Consider the following 12,366-nt stretch of genomic DNA (forward strand, 5'->3'; position numbering starts at 1 on the left):
ATTACAATTTATTAATATTATTTAATAGTATAATATATATTGTCAACAGTAAAACATAACCACACTTTCCAACTCGCACGTCAAAATAATGATCTCTCTCATCGTTCTTTCAAGAGTGACGAAGATAGTTGCAAACTGCACATGCGCGTTATTTTTGAAAAGTCATTACTACTCAGTGAACCAAGGCAGAAATCTGGCACCAGTTTGACTAGGGGATACGCTGGAGAGCAGTCTCCTTATTATTACTCCGTGGTTTAATACATTTCCCTCAGTTCAACTCGCGACCACTTCCGAGAATTGGCGCCACCTCCTTGACCACTGACACATAGATCCACTTGTCTGTGTGCTCGCCGCCATATTGTCTCTCACTTTCGCCAAAAATCCAACTTTTGTAATTTCGTTTTTCAATATTTATTTCAAAAATTACTTGCAAATTTCGAGAATATTCTTTATCATCATGAATTCCCCTAATTATCATGATAAATCCGAACTAAATATCTCTAATTATTTAGGAGTGAGATGACACGCGGGAAAACACTTTTTGGGCTCGATTTTTCCCGGATGCCCTTAAAGGCCTTTCTCCAATAGGTTCCCAAAACTCTGCGTCTGCGTCGGTTGCTATAGCAACACATGCTAAAATCAACGCAACGCAATCATTCGCAGACAAACGCAGAGTTTTTGGATCCTATTGGAGAAAGGCCTTAATAAGGAAAGAAGAAGAAGAAAACGTCTGCTGAAGTGTTGTTTTGCCGCATGGACCATCGCTGTTGTTTTGAAAAAATATATTTGTCATTGAACGAAGAAGAATATTGATAGTTCACCAATGCTATAAAAAGGTTAATATAATTTTTAATATTCAAATATGTTAAACTATGCGTAATTTTTTTTAAAGAATTGTGGAGTAATGGCCCAAGTAAAAAAATAAATTATGATATCTGCATCTTATTTACATGGTGTATGTTTAAAAAATACCACTTTTGGTATCGTGAAAAAACATTTTAAATACTTTAAAGACATTCAAAAATATAAGTTTTGTGTAAAATTAATTTTAAAAACTATGACCTCCAGCAACGTTTTATTTTCTTGTGTTCTATAGAGGTTAAATTTAATATAATTAGAACGATTAAAACTTTTAAATTGATGTTTTTTCCAAGAAAAACTCGATAAAATGTTTTTAATTTTAAATTATTCTTTCAATATTATTTATTTTATTTATTAGAAAGAAATGATTTAATTTAAGGATTAAATTGTAACCAGAATTAATTTTTTAATATTATTTAATTATTTCAAAAGTTTTAATGCAATTATTTTGATAAATAACAAAATTCTTCACAAAGATTCAATTATTTTTAGGAATTTAAAAAAAAATCTTTGAAAAATTCAATTATTTCTATAAATAACAATATTCATCACAAGAATTCAATTATTTTAAAAAATAATAAAATTCTTTGAAGAAATTCAATTGCTTTTACAAATTTTAACGAATATCTTGTCAAAAATTCAATTATCTTTATAAATAGCAAAATTTTTCCCCAAAAATTCAATTATTTCAAAAATTTATAAATAAAATTCTTTGCAAAATTTCAAATATTTTCAAAAGTTTGTCATAATTCAATGATTTTCAATACCTATTTACTATTTTTATAAAATTTATCAAAAAATTTAATTATTTTTATAAAATATCAAAATTTATCACAAGAATTCAATTCTTTTGAATAGTAATAAATAAAATACTTTGCAGAAATGAAATTATTTTCAAATTTTTTTTTAAAATTCTGGTCAATAATGAAATTATTTTTATAAATAGATAGCGAAATTCTTCTCAAAAATTAAATTATTGTAAAAAATTGTAATAAACATCTTTTCAAAATTTCAATTATTTAAACAAACTTGAATAAAATTCATCGCATGAAATCAATTATTTTCATAAATTATTATTTAAATTCTTCTCAGGAATTCAATTATTTTAAAAAATTTTAATAAAATTCTTCAAAAAGTTTTCAATTATTTTCAAAAATTGTTATAAAATTTTTAATGTAATAAATTTTATTAAAATTTTAATTAAATTCCTTAAAAGAAATGAATTATTTTCAAAAGTTGTTAAAAATTCTAGAAAATAATAATAAATTGAATTAAAATGATGAAAATAATTTTGAAGAAGTTGAATATTCTTATATAAAATAATAATTTTATCCCTTGGTTATCGTTAATTATTAAAAAAAACATGAAGAAATCGATTACTCCGAGTCGAAGACTTGGATATTTAATACTTTAAAATCAATTTAATACTTTAAAAACTTATAAAAGAAAAAAGTCATTTGACCCAGTGCCTGAACGTCAAATTTCTTATGTTGTCCCGTCGCGTTGTGCAGTCTCGATCGCTGCGCAAAATTGAGGTTGTAAATATTTTATTAAATTCGGAAAATATTGTGTTATTTTTAATATGAATACATACTGAATTGGCTCAGGGGGATTCCCGGTCATTTTTCCGAAAAAAATTTTCCGAAAGCAAATTTCCGCAAGTTTTTTTTTCCGAAAAATCATTTATTCAGAAAAAAAAATTCCGAAAAAATTTTTCCGACTCCAATTCTCCGAATATAAACTTTTCAAAAAAAAAAATTCCGACTCTAATTCTTTGCATATAAATTAGTAAAAAATTTTGCCAAATAAAAAAATTAAAAAAAAACAATTGAAATCGGTTTCTTAATCAATATACGAGACAATATATGAGAAATAACTTAAAAAGGCTTGCAGAACAAATATCTTAAATCGAATCAGTTTTGAAAAAGTTTAACCTTTTAATATAAAGAAAACTTTGATCATATGAAAAATGACTAAATAAACAATTTTTGTAAGTTTTAAATATTTTTCTTGAAAATTGATATTTGTTCTTCCAGAAGATATGAGTAACAATAATATTAATATTCATTAATATATACAATAATAATAATAATAATATTCTTTAATGTCAATTCAATATTTTTTCTAAAGGTCTGCATAGTAGGTTTTTGTATAAAAGAAATAATAATTTCAACTTGTTCACAGTTTTTCAACACTTTTATTGATTAACAAAAACCACAAAGTAATTTGAATTTTCGGAATTATTAATTTTCGGAAAAATTATTTCGTAAATTTAGATTCGGAAATTTTTTTTCGAAAAATTAGACTTGCGGAAAATTTTTTTCGGAAAAATGACCGGAAACGCTCAGGGGACATTGTACCAAAAAAAAATGTTAAACTAAAATTCTTCTGAAATTAGTTAAATTTGTTTATATATATATATCCTTATTAATAAAATCAGATGTCTGTCTGTACATTGCTTAAAACTTCAAAATGTTAACATGATTAGTTATTATGGACATCAGAGATTCCAAAAATGTTCTTAAAAAATTTAATGTATGTATGTATGTATGTATGTATGTATGTATGTTTGTCTGTCACAAAAACTTTGTACCCCAATCACACAAAAACATGTGAATCGATTTAAGTCCAACTTGGTAGGTTATTAGGTATTGACCCAAGGAAGGTTTATAAATTTACAGATTTAAAAAATATTAATTAGAACGGGAGATATTCAATTTCTTCAAAAAATTCAAAAAATCGAAAATTTCAAAATTTTTAATTTTTTCATGGATTGCTTTTAAAGTTTCTATACTTGAGTATCACATGTTATTTAGTCACATTTTAGCATAATTTTGCAAAAAATAAAGTCCTATAACTAATATGTAAGTATAAAAATGTTTTCAAAAAATCGAAAATTTCAAAATTTTACATTTTTTTATGGATTGCTTTTAAACTTTCTATATTTGAGTATTACATGTTATTTGGTCACATTTTAGCATAATTTTTCAAAAAATACTATTCTACAACTAAGATGTAAATATAAAAATATTTTCAAAAACTTGAAAAATGGAAAATTTCCAAATTTCACAATTTTTAATGGATAGCTTTTAAACTTTCTAAAAATGAATATTATATGTTATTTAGTCAGATTTTATCATAATTTTGCAAAAAATACTATCCTACAAGAAATATAAAAAAATTTTCAATATATCAAAAAATCGATACTAATTACTATATGAAGTATAATTCAGTAGTATTTTTGGAGTCTCTGATTAATATTTTGATGTCAAAATAGTGCAATTCAAAATTATTTATCAAATCAATCTAATATTTTCAAGAAGTTCAGAAATATTGAAAATGGAAATTTTTTATGATTAAAATGATTTCGCAGGATGTCAAGAATTGTAAGTCACCTGTGATACAATACAAGCATATTATGCCACTAGGCAAAAACTTACATGTTAAAACGTTTTTTCATTTTAACTCTAGATTTAACTTTAAGAGATGTTTTGAGCAATGTAAAGACAAAAGTTAACACGGTGTCTATTTTTGTTTAACAAAATTCCCTGCTTTGTCCAAACTTTTCACGGTTTATCTCTTTTTTGTCAAATTTAAATTTACTTGATTTTATCCATAAATAAATCTACAAATGGCTATAAAAATTTACTTATTTTATGAAAATACTGTTTCTTAAGTTCATATAAATATAGATTGTATTACTTGCTGTCGTACAGTTTTCTGTTTATACTAATACATTTAACTGGGTATCTACCAAACGGGAAAAACTGTAAAAAGCTGGGAATATGCCGAACCGGGAATTTTCCTATCAAATTAAGAAAAAGTTTCATTATATTAATTCGCTTTTAAAAAATTGCTTTTTACTTCAATTTTTATTGATGTATAATATTTATGAAAACAGACCCGAGTCAAAATTTAAGCCCTACTTTCAGCCTAAAATTTAGGTCTTATGTTAGGTTTTAGCAGTCGTAACGTAGGGTCTACTTGCGATACAATTAGTTCCAATTAGACTCTACTATAACTCCAAAAACTGTATGGAAAATTTAATTTTTTTAATACATTAATTAAAGTACTACAAATTGATAAATATTGTTCTCTGCATTTGAATTGGTTAAAATAACTAATTTGATAACAAAAAGTCAATCACTGATTCAAATAGTAATATTTTCCTACTAAAATAGCTATAATGGTAACTAATTATTATTTTTTTTCCGGTCAAATTAAATTCCCTAGCTATTTCCTGATTTTCCAGATTGGTAGAAACTTAAATGTATTGGTAGAAACTAAAACCCGTCGAAGACGGGTACGACAGCTAGTATATATATATATATATATATATATATATATTTAACTAGTTTTATTAAAAATAATGGATTTATATAAGAATTTTAGTTAAAAACACTAAAACAAATTGAATTTTGAAGCAATTACAAATGATTGTAAATTATTTTCAAAAGTAGTAAAATTCTTCTCAGAAATTCAATTATTTTCAAAAATTTTAATAAATAATTCTTGGCAAAATTTTAATTATTTTCAAAAACTTTCCTCAGTTCAATGATTTTTAATATCATCTACTACTTACTTTAATAAAAATTTCTAAAAGAATTCAATTTAGTTAAAACAATTTTTAATAAAATTCTACGCAAACATTTAATTCTTTTCATAAATAAAGAAAAATTGAAAGAAATTCAATTATTTACTAAGTATTTTAATATATTATTCAATTATTTTCATAAATAATAACATTTTTTACTGGGATTCAATTATTTCCATAAAAAATAAAACTCAATGTTAAATTTCAATTATTTTTAATACAATTTTAGTGCAATTCCTTGAAAAAAAGTTATTAAATTCTTAAAAATTTTATTGAAATTTATTAAAGAAATTTTGCAACAATTTATTTATTAGAATTTAAGTATTATTTTTAATACATTTTTAAATAAATTTTTTTAAAGAATAAAATTATTTTCAAAAATTTTAATGAAATTGAGCTCCCGCGTCCAATAACTCGATCTGCGCTTGAACTGAAAAATTCAAGCCAGTCAAGCCGGCAGAAAATGGAAAAAAATAAAAGTCGGAATTTTTAATTTTAAAACATACTACCGTATAGAGCATAAAAATGCCCAACTTTTTTGTCTTTGAAATTTTTCTGTAGAACTTTTATTTTTAATAATAATGGACAAAAACTGAATTTTTTTTATTCTTCAATTTCATTGAATTTCAAAACATAAATCGACTTTTCTCAAACAAATCTTAATGAAATTAATTAAAAATTGATATACTTACTTATCAGGGTCTACCGAAGACGATGAAGTGATTGAAACATTAAAAAAAGTTTATTGAAAAATTATTTGTTAATATAAATACAGACCTGTCAATAAATACGTTTTCTCAACTTTGACGAGAAAAAGTGTGCGGTGAACTTTCGAGTTGACACAACTTCCAGTGAGACATTTGTTTATTAACATGTGAAGAAGTTTTTTGGAAATTTTTATTTAAATCGGATGAAAAATAAAGAAAATACATAATGTTTAAAAAAATATGCGTCGTGCGGTGTTTTGACATTTCGACGCAAGAGGAGAAAACTATTGGAAACTATTGCTATTTTCTGTTGATTTATTTAAAAATAAGTTTATTCATGTATTATATTTAAAATAAAAACAATTCTATACATTTATAATATGATAGGCAGTAAAAGATTTATTTAGATTTACAACGACAGGAAGAAAAATAGGAAAAAGTTAAACAAATGCGCGATGCATAAAATTACCACCAGAGGGCAGCACCTAATGGGCATATCTAATTCTCATATTTTACTTCCTAACGTCGTGTATTATATTGGATTTTCAATTTCTTGTGTACAAATGAAAAAGCAAATTTTCAGGATAACTGTTTTTTTTCTATTTTGCAATAACTGTCCAAATTAGGAGAAAAATCCTTTTGAAATTACGTTTACGTTCAAGCAGCCATTTTTAAAAGGCGACCACTGTTAGTTTCCAATAGTTTTCTCCTCTTGCGTCGAAATGTCAAAACACCGCACGACGCATATTTTTTTAAACATTATGTATTTTCTTTATTTTTCATCCGATTTAAATAAAAATTTTCAAAAAACTTCTTCACATGTTAATAAACAAATGTCTCACTGGAAGTTGTGTCAACTCGAAAGTTCACCGCACACTTTTTCTCGTCAAAGTTGAGAAAACGTATTTATTGACAGGTCTGTATTTATATTAACAAATAATTTTGCAATAAACTTTTTTTAATGTTTCAATCACTTCATCGTCTTCGGTAGACCCTGATAAGTAAGTATATCAATTTTTAATTAATTTCATTAAGATTTGTTTGAGAAAAGTCGATTTATGTTTTGAAATTCAATGAAATTGAAGAATAAAAAAAATTCAGTTTTTGTCCATTATTATTAAAAATAAAAGTTCTACAGAAAAATTTCAAAGACAAAAAAGTTGGGCATTTTTATGCTCTATACGGTAGTATGTTTTAAAATTAAAAATTCCGACTTTTATTTTTTTCCATTTTCTGCCGGCTTGACTGGCTTGAATTTTTCAGTTCAAGCGCAGATCGAGTTATTGGACGCGGGAGCTCAATTGTTTACGTAACAATTCAATTTTTTTCAAAATAATTTTAATAAAATTCTTCGCAGAAATCGAATTATGTTTAAAAATTTACAAAAATTCTTGTCAAAATTTCAATTATCTTTATAAATAATAAAGTTTTTCACCGAAATTCAATTATTTTAAAAATAATTTTAATAAAATTCTTGGCAGAATTTCAATTATTTTCATAATTTATAAAATTCTTCGCTGGAATTCAATTATTTTTAAGAATTTTAAACGGCTTAGTCCCGTTTACTTCTTAAATAAATAAATAAATTTTAATAAATTTCTTCTCAAAAATTTTATTTTTTCGAAAAATTTCAATAAAATTCTTACCAAAATTTCAATTATTTTTATAATATTAATAACATTTCTCAACAGAATTCAATTGTTTATAAAATTTATAATAAAATTCCTAAAAAAGAATTAAAATATTTTTTTAAAAATTCAATAAAATTCTTCTCAGAAATTCAAAATTTTTTTATTAAATTCTTTAGGAGAATTAAAAATTTTTAATACGATTTTAATTAATTTCCTAGAAAAAATTCAATTATTTTCGAAAATTTTATTCAAATTCTTCGCATAAATAAAATTATTTTCTGAATTTATACAATTCTGTCACAGGAATTTAATTATTTAAATGAATTTTAATAAAATTCTTCTCAGAAAATCAATTATTTTGATATTTTGTTTATGAGAATTGAACTATTTTCGTAATTAATAAAATTCTTCGCAGGAATTTAATTATTTTAATGAATTTTAATAAAATTCTTCGCAAGAATTTTATTATTTTAAAAAATTTTGCAATAAAATTTTTTATAAAAAAATGAAATTAACTATTTAAAAAAAAATTTATTTTTTCGCAAAAAATTCAATTATTTTGAAAAATTTAGATAAATTTTTTTATAATAAGAATTCAATTAGTTCAAAATTTCTTGATAAAATTTTTTATGAATATTGAATTTTATGAAACATTCAATAGTTTAATAAAATATTTATTTTTATATTTAATTATTTAAATTCTCGTAGAATTTTCTAATAAATATTGATTTAAAAATGAATTTCAAATTAAAATCTTTGAATATTTGAACTTTTCAAACTTTTTAATATTAGAATTTTATAGAATTAATTTTTCTCAATAAGTTTAATGGAATTTTTTTTAATTATTTGAAGTTTTTAATTTCTAATATAGGGTAGAGGGCCCCAAGGTGACACGGGCCCTAAAGTGTTTACCCTAGGGAAATTCTTGTTGAAGAATTTTAGTTGAAAATTCTAGAAGTGAATAATTGTAATGATGAAAATAATTTTTTAAAATGTTATAGTAACAAAGTAGCAAGTTTTATATAATAATATTCTTATATGTTATTGAATTTCAAAGTTTTGTGAATCTTAATTTGTATTAAAAAAAATAATGATTAAATATTTATTTAAAAATGAAGTTATTGACGTTTTCGAATAATTTTCGATTTACAAACCTGAAAAAATTCCGTTTTTAACCTGGAAAAGTCAGGGAATTTGAAAAGAGCAAAAGCGTGGCAACCCTGGAAGATTAAAGTATGGTGTAATCCAATATTTCTATATAATTTTTTTAAAGATATGAATAAATAGATTTGCTTATTTCCGAATTCAGCGCCTTTTGGGAATACAAAAATGACGCCATTTTGACTTTTTGAGTTGTAATAAGTTGATTTTCGTTGATTACTTAGAATTTTGAGCAGAGCTCGGTGTTGGTTAACGTAAAATGTCCCAATTAAATAGGACAAAAGCACCAGTACTTGGACATTTTTAAAATATTAGTAGCAAATTTAGCTACGATTTTTACAAAGATAATATAGTTTACTTGACAGTCTAATTTTTATTTTAATTAAATTTAAATCTAAAAAATAAATAATTTCTTCTTTACCTTGATAGTTGGTCATGACATTTTATAGGGTGTCCAGTAGTTTAACATGATAAGGACCAATAGTTGGACATATCAGGAAATTCTCTCTAAAATTGAATTAGTAAAAATGTTTACTAATTTGAATTAGTGACTGACTTTTTGCTTTTGAATTAGTAAATTTTACTAATAAATAGTCATTTCTACTAATTAATTAGGAAAATTTACTAATTTAAAAGCAAAAAGTCAGTCACTAATTTAAATTAATAAACATTTTTACTAATTCAAATTTGGAGAGTACGCATAATATTTATTTGCATGAAATGTTTGTATTTTATATTAATTTATTGTCAACTTTTTAATTTACTAGTAAGTCATTTTATATTAATTAATTCATTATTTAAATAAATTAATGTCTGTAAAGATTTTGTCCAACTACTGGTGCTGCTGTTGCTCAAGGTTAAAAAGCAGAAGGTAAATTTGGACACTCGAGTTTTGGTAAATTTTTGGCTTAGAAATTAAAAACTTGAATTATATCCATAAGCTAACATTCAAAAAAGGTATATAGGCTGATTCTATGCATGTAGGGCGAATAGGTTAAAAATTCTAAATCAAGTTAAAGGTAATTTTTCTTCTTCTTTAGGACAAATAAAGAGACACGTATTTTTTTATTTAGCGAAAAAATTTTTTTAGAGCTAAACAGCTGACAAATTATTTTCAAATCTTTCTAGTTTTTGCAAAAATAAATATTTTTCAATTTTTTTTCTTGATTTTAGTAGTGTTTGTGATACTTTTTCTTTCCAAACTTGAAAATTTGAAAAATTTTGAAAATTAACAAAATGGCGGCCATTTTCCAAAAAATCAAAAAAGTCAATTTTCTCAAAAACATCATTTTTTATTTTTCTTAAAATTTTTGTGTGATTACTACTAATGGCGCATCTAATGTCCCGGAATTTTTTCTGTGTAGTAATCACACAAAAATTTTAAGAAAAATAAAAAATGATGTTTTTGAGAAAATTGACTTTTTTGATTTTTTGGAAAATGGCCGCCATTTTGTTAATTTTCAAAATTTTTCAAATTTTCAAGTTTGCAAAGAAAAAGTATCACAAACACTACTAAAATCAAGAAAAAAATTTATTTTTGCAAAAACTAGAAAGATTTGAAAATAATTTGTCAGCTGTTTAGCTCTAAAAATTTTTTTTTCGCTAAATAAAAAAATACGTGTCTCTTTATTTATCCTAAAAAACAAGAAAAATTACCTTTAACTTGATTTAGAATTTTTAACCTATTCGCCCTTGCATGAATTGAGATAGAATCAGCCTATATTATTTTTTTCATTTACATTGAAAGCATTTTAAATTATTTTTGTTACTGTCCATCTATTGGTTCCATTTTTTGCAATGTTCAAGTACTGGTGCTTTTACCTAGTTATTCTTAAAAATTTTTGAATTGCAATGTTTATTAATTTTGTTTATTAATAGATTTCTAAAACAAATTTATAAAGAGTTGAATAGTTTTCTAGATAACGTAAACTTTGTGGAAGAAGCATGGGTTTAAAGCTAATCTCATGCCACACTTATTAAGATGCATTTGTACAGAGATTTATAATGCAGAACATAATCACATCGGATTGTAGAGGTATGATATTACTACTTGAAAATCTACAACCAACTTTGAGTTTTCTTTAGAATAAGTAATTCCATTTATATTCATAATATATACTTGCAGGTTAATTTCTTAAAATCCGTTAACAAGGGCAATATAAATAATGATTCTATTTATACTTTTCGTTATATTGATGAGAATTTTGTACGTCATATTTAAAAATGGATTCTGCACTGCAAGATCTCGGAAAGCACCAGTAAAAACAATTATTTTTCTGGGATCTGGAGGACATACAACTGAGATTTTGCGGATTGTCAAAAATTTAAATTTCGATCTGTATACTCCAAGGATTTATATTCATGCGCAAACTGATAATCTTAGTGCGAAAAAAATCAAAGAACTTGAAAGTGATAACAAAGATTTTGAATTAATTCCTACATTTCGCTGTCGAGAAGTTGGTCAATCTTATATTTCTTCAATTTGGAGCACTGTTTATGCATCACTACATTGTTTTCCAATCGCGTGGACAAAAAATCCAGACCTTGTTTTATGCAATGGACCCGGTACTTGTGTGCCGTTATGTGCTATTCTGTTTCTTTTAAAATTATGTTTCATTTCTAATGTAAAAATAATTTTCATTGAAAGTTTTTGCAGAGTCCGTTCACTTTCATTAAGCGGCAAACTTTTGTATCTTATTGTAGATTTATTTGTCATTCAATGGCGTCATTTAAGCAAATCTTTGTTACCTTCTATCTTTCAAAAGAAGACTGTATATATTTGATTAAATAATTTTTCTAAGCTGCATTGTTTTATTTAATCACTTTTTCAAATTTATGTTTGTTTAAAATATCTTTTAATTTATTGGGAAATCGAAAAACACTTGAAGTTAGGATTAGCTCGAAAAAAGTTGAGACAACATGAACAAATTTTCTCAATAATAGTTACTTATAAGGAGAAATCCACAGAACCGATCGATTTCATGTTATTGACAAATCTTTTAATTTTTAAAGTATGCTATTAATTATTTTCATATTTTTACTACTTTAGAAAACCTCTAAGAAGCTATTGGACTAAGAAAATTAAATAAATTTTAGCCTATTTCGTGTAATAGGCATTTAAAGCAAGCGAGTAACTTACCACTATAAACAATTTTAGTAACAATTCGAATAGGGCTGATGCAATTTTTAATTAATAAGTGCTGAATTGTTCCACGGTATTATTCCTTATTTCTTTTTTTCTTAGTGCTTTGTGTCGTGATTTATCAACCTGAAACCCGTAAACTGGCTGTGAAGTGGGACTGCACAGGAATTGAGAGAAATTCAAATAACTGAAGGTAAGATCGTAATTCTTTGTTCTAGATTACTTGTTTTCTTTTCTTCTTTTAGTTTAACTCAAATATATTGGGCAAAA

General features: G+C 24.5%; 1 protein-coding gene across 5 annotated transcripts in view; it reads left to right on the top strand.

The window, feature by feature from the left end:
- The window catches only part of LOC122504840 (bifunctional peptidase and arginyl-hydroxylase JMJD5), a 31,704-nt gene that overhangs the window by 1,856 nt on the left and 17,482 nt on the right, over window positions 1-12,366 (top strand). The window contains exons 1-4 of one of the 5 annotated variants that reach the window (XR_006301868.1): window positions 377-391; window positions 513-836; window positions 10,866-10,989; window positions 11,080-11,288. The gene's annotated coding sequence lies outside the window, so the exon portion shown is untranslated. Of the gene's footprint in view, window positions 1-14; window positions 392-512; window positions 837-10,865; window positions 10,990-11,079; window positions 11,289-12,198; window positions 12,290-12,366 lie in introns of those variants that run through there. The other 4 variants (XM_043616124.1, XM_043616123.1, XM_043616125.1 and 1 more) reach the window with 4 other exon arrangements.

The sequence above is a fragment of the Leptopilina heterotoma genome, unplaced genomic scaffold (assembly GCF_015476425.1).
Source record: "Leptopilina heterotoma isolate Lh14 unplaced genomic scaffold, ASM1547642v1 Lhet_32, whole genome shotgun sequence".
NCBI classification, from domain to species: domain Eukaryota; kingdom Metazoa; phylum Arthropoda; class Insecta; order Hymenoptera; family Figitidae; genus Leptopilina; species Leptopilina heterotoma.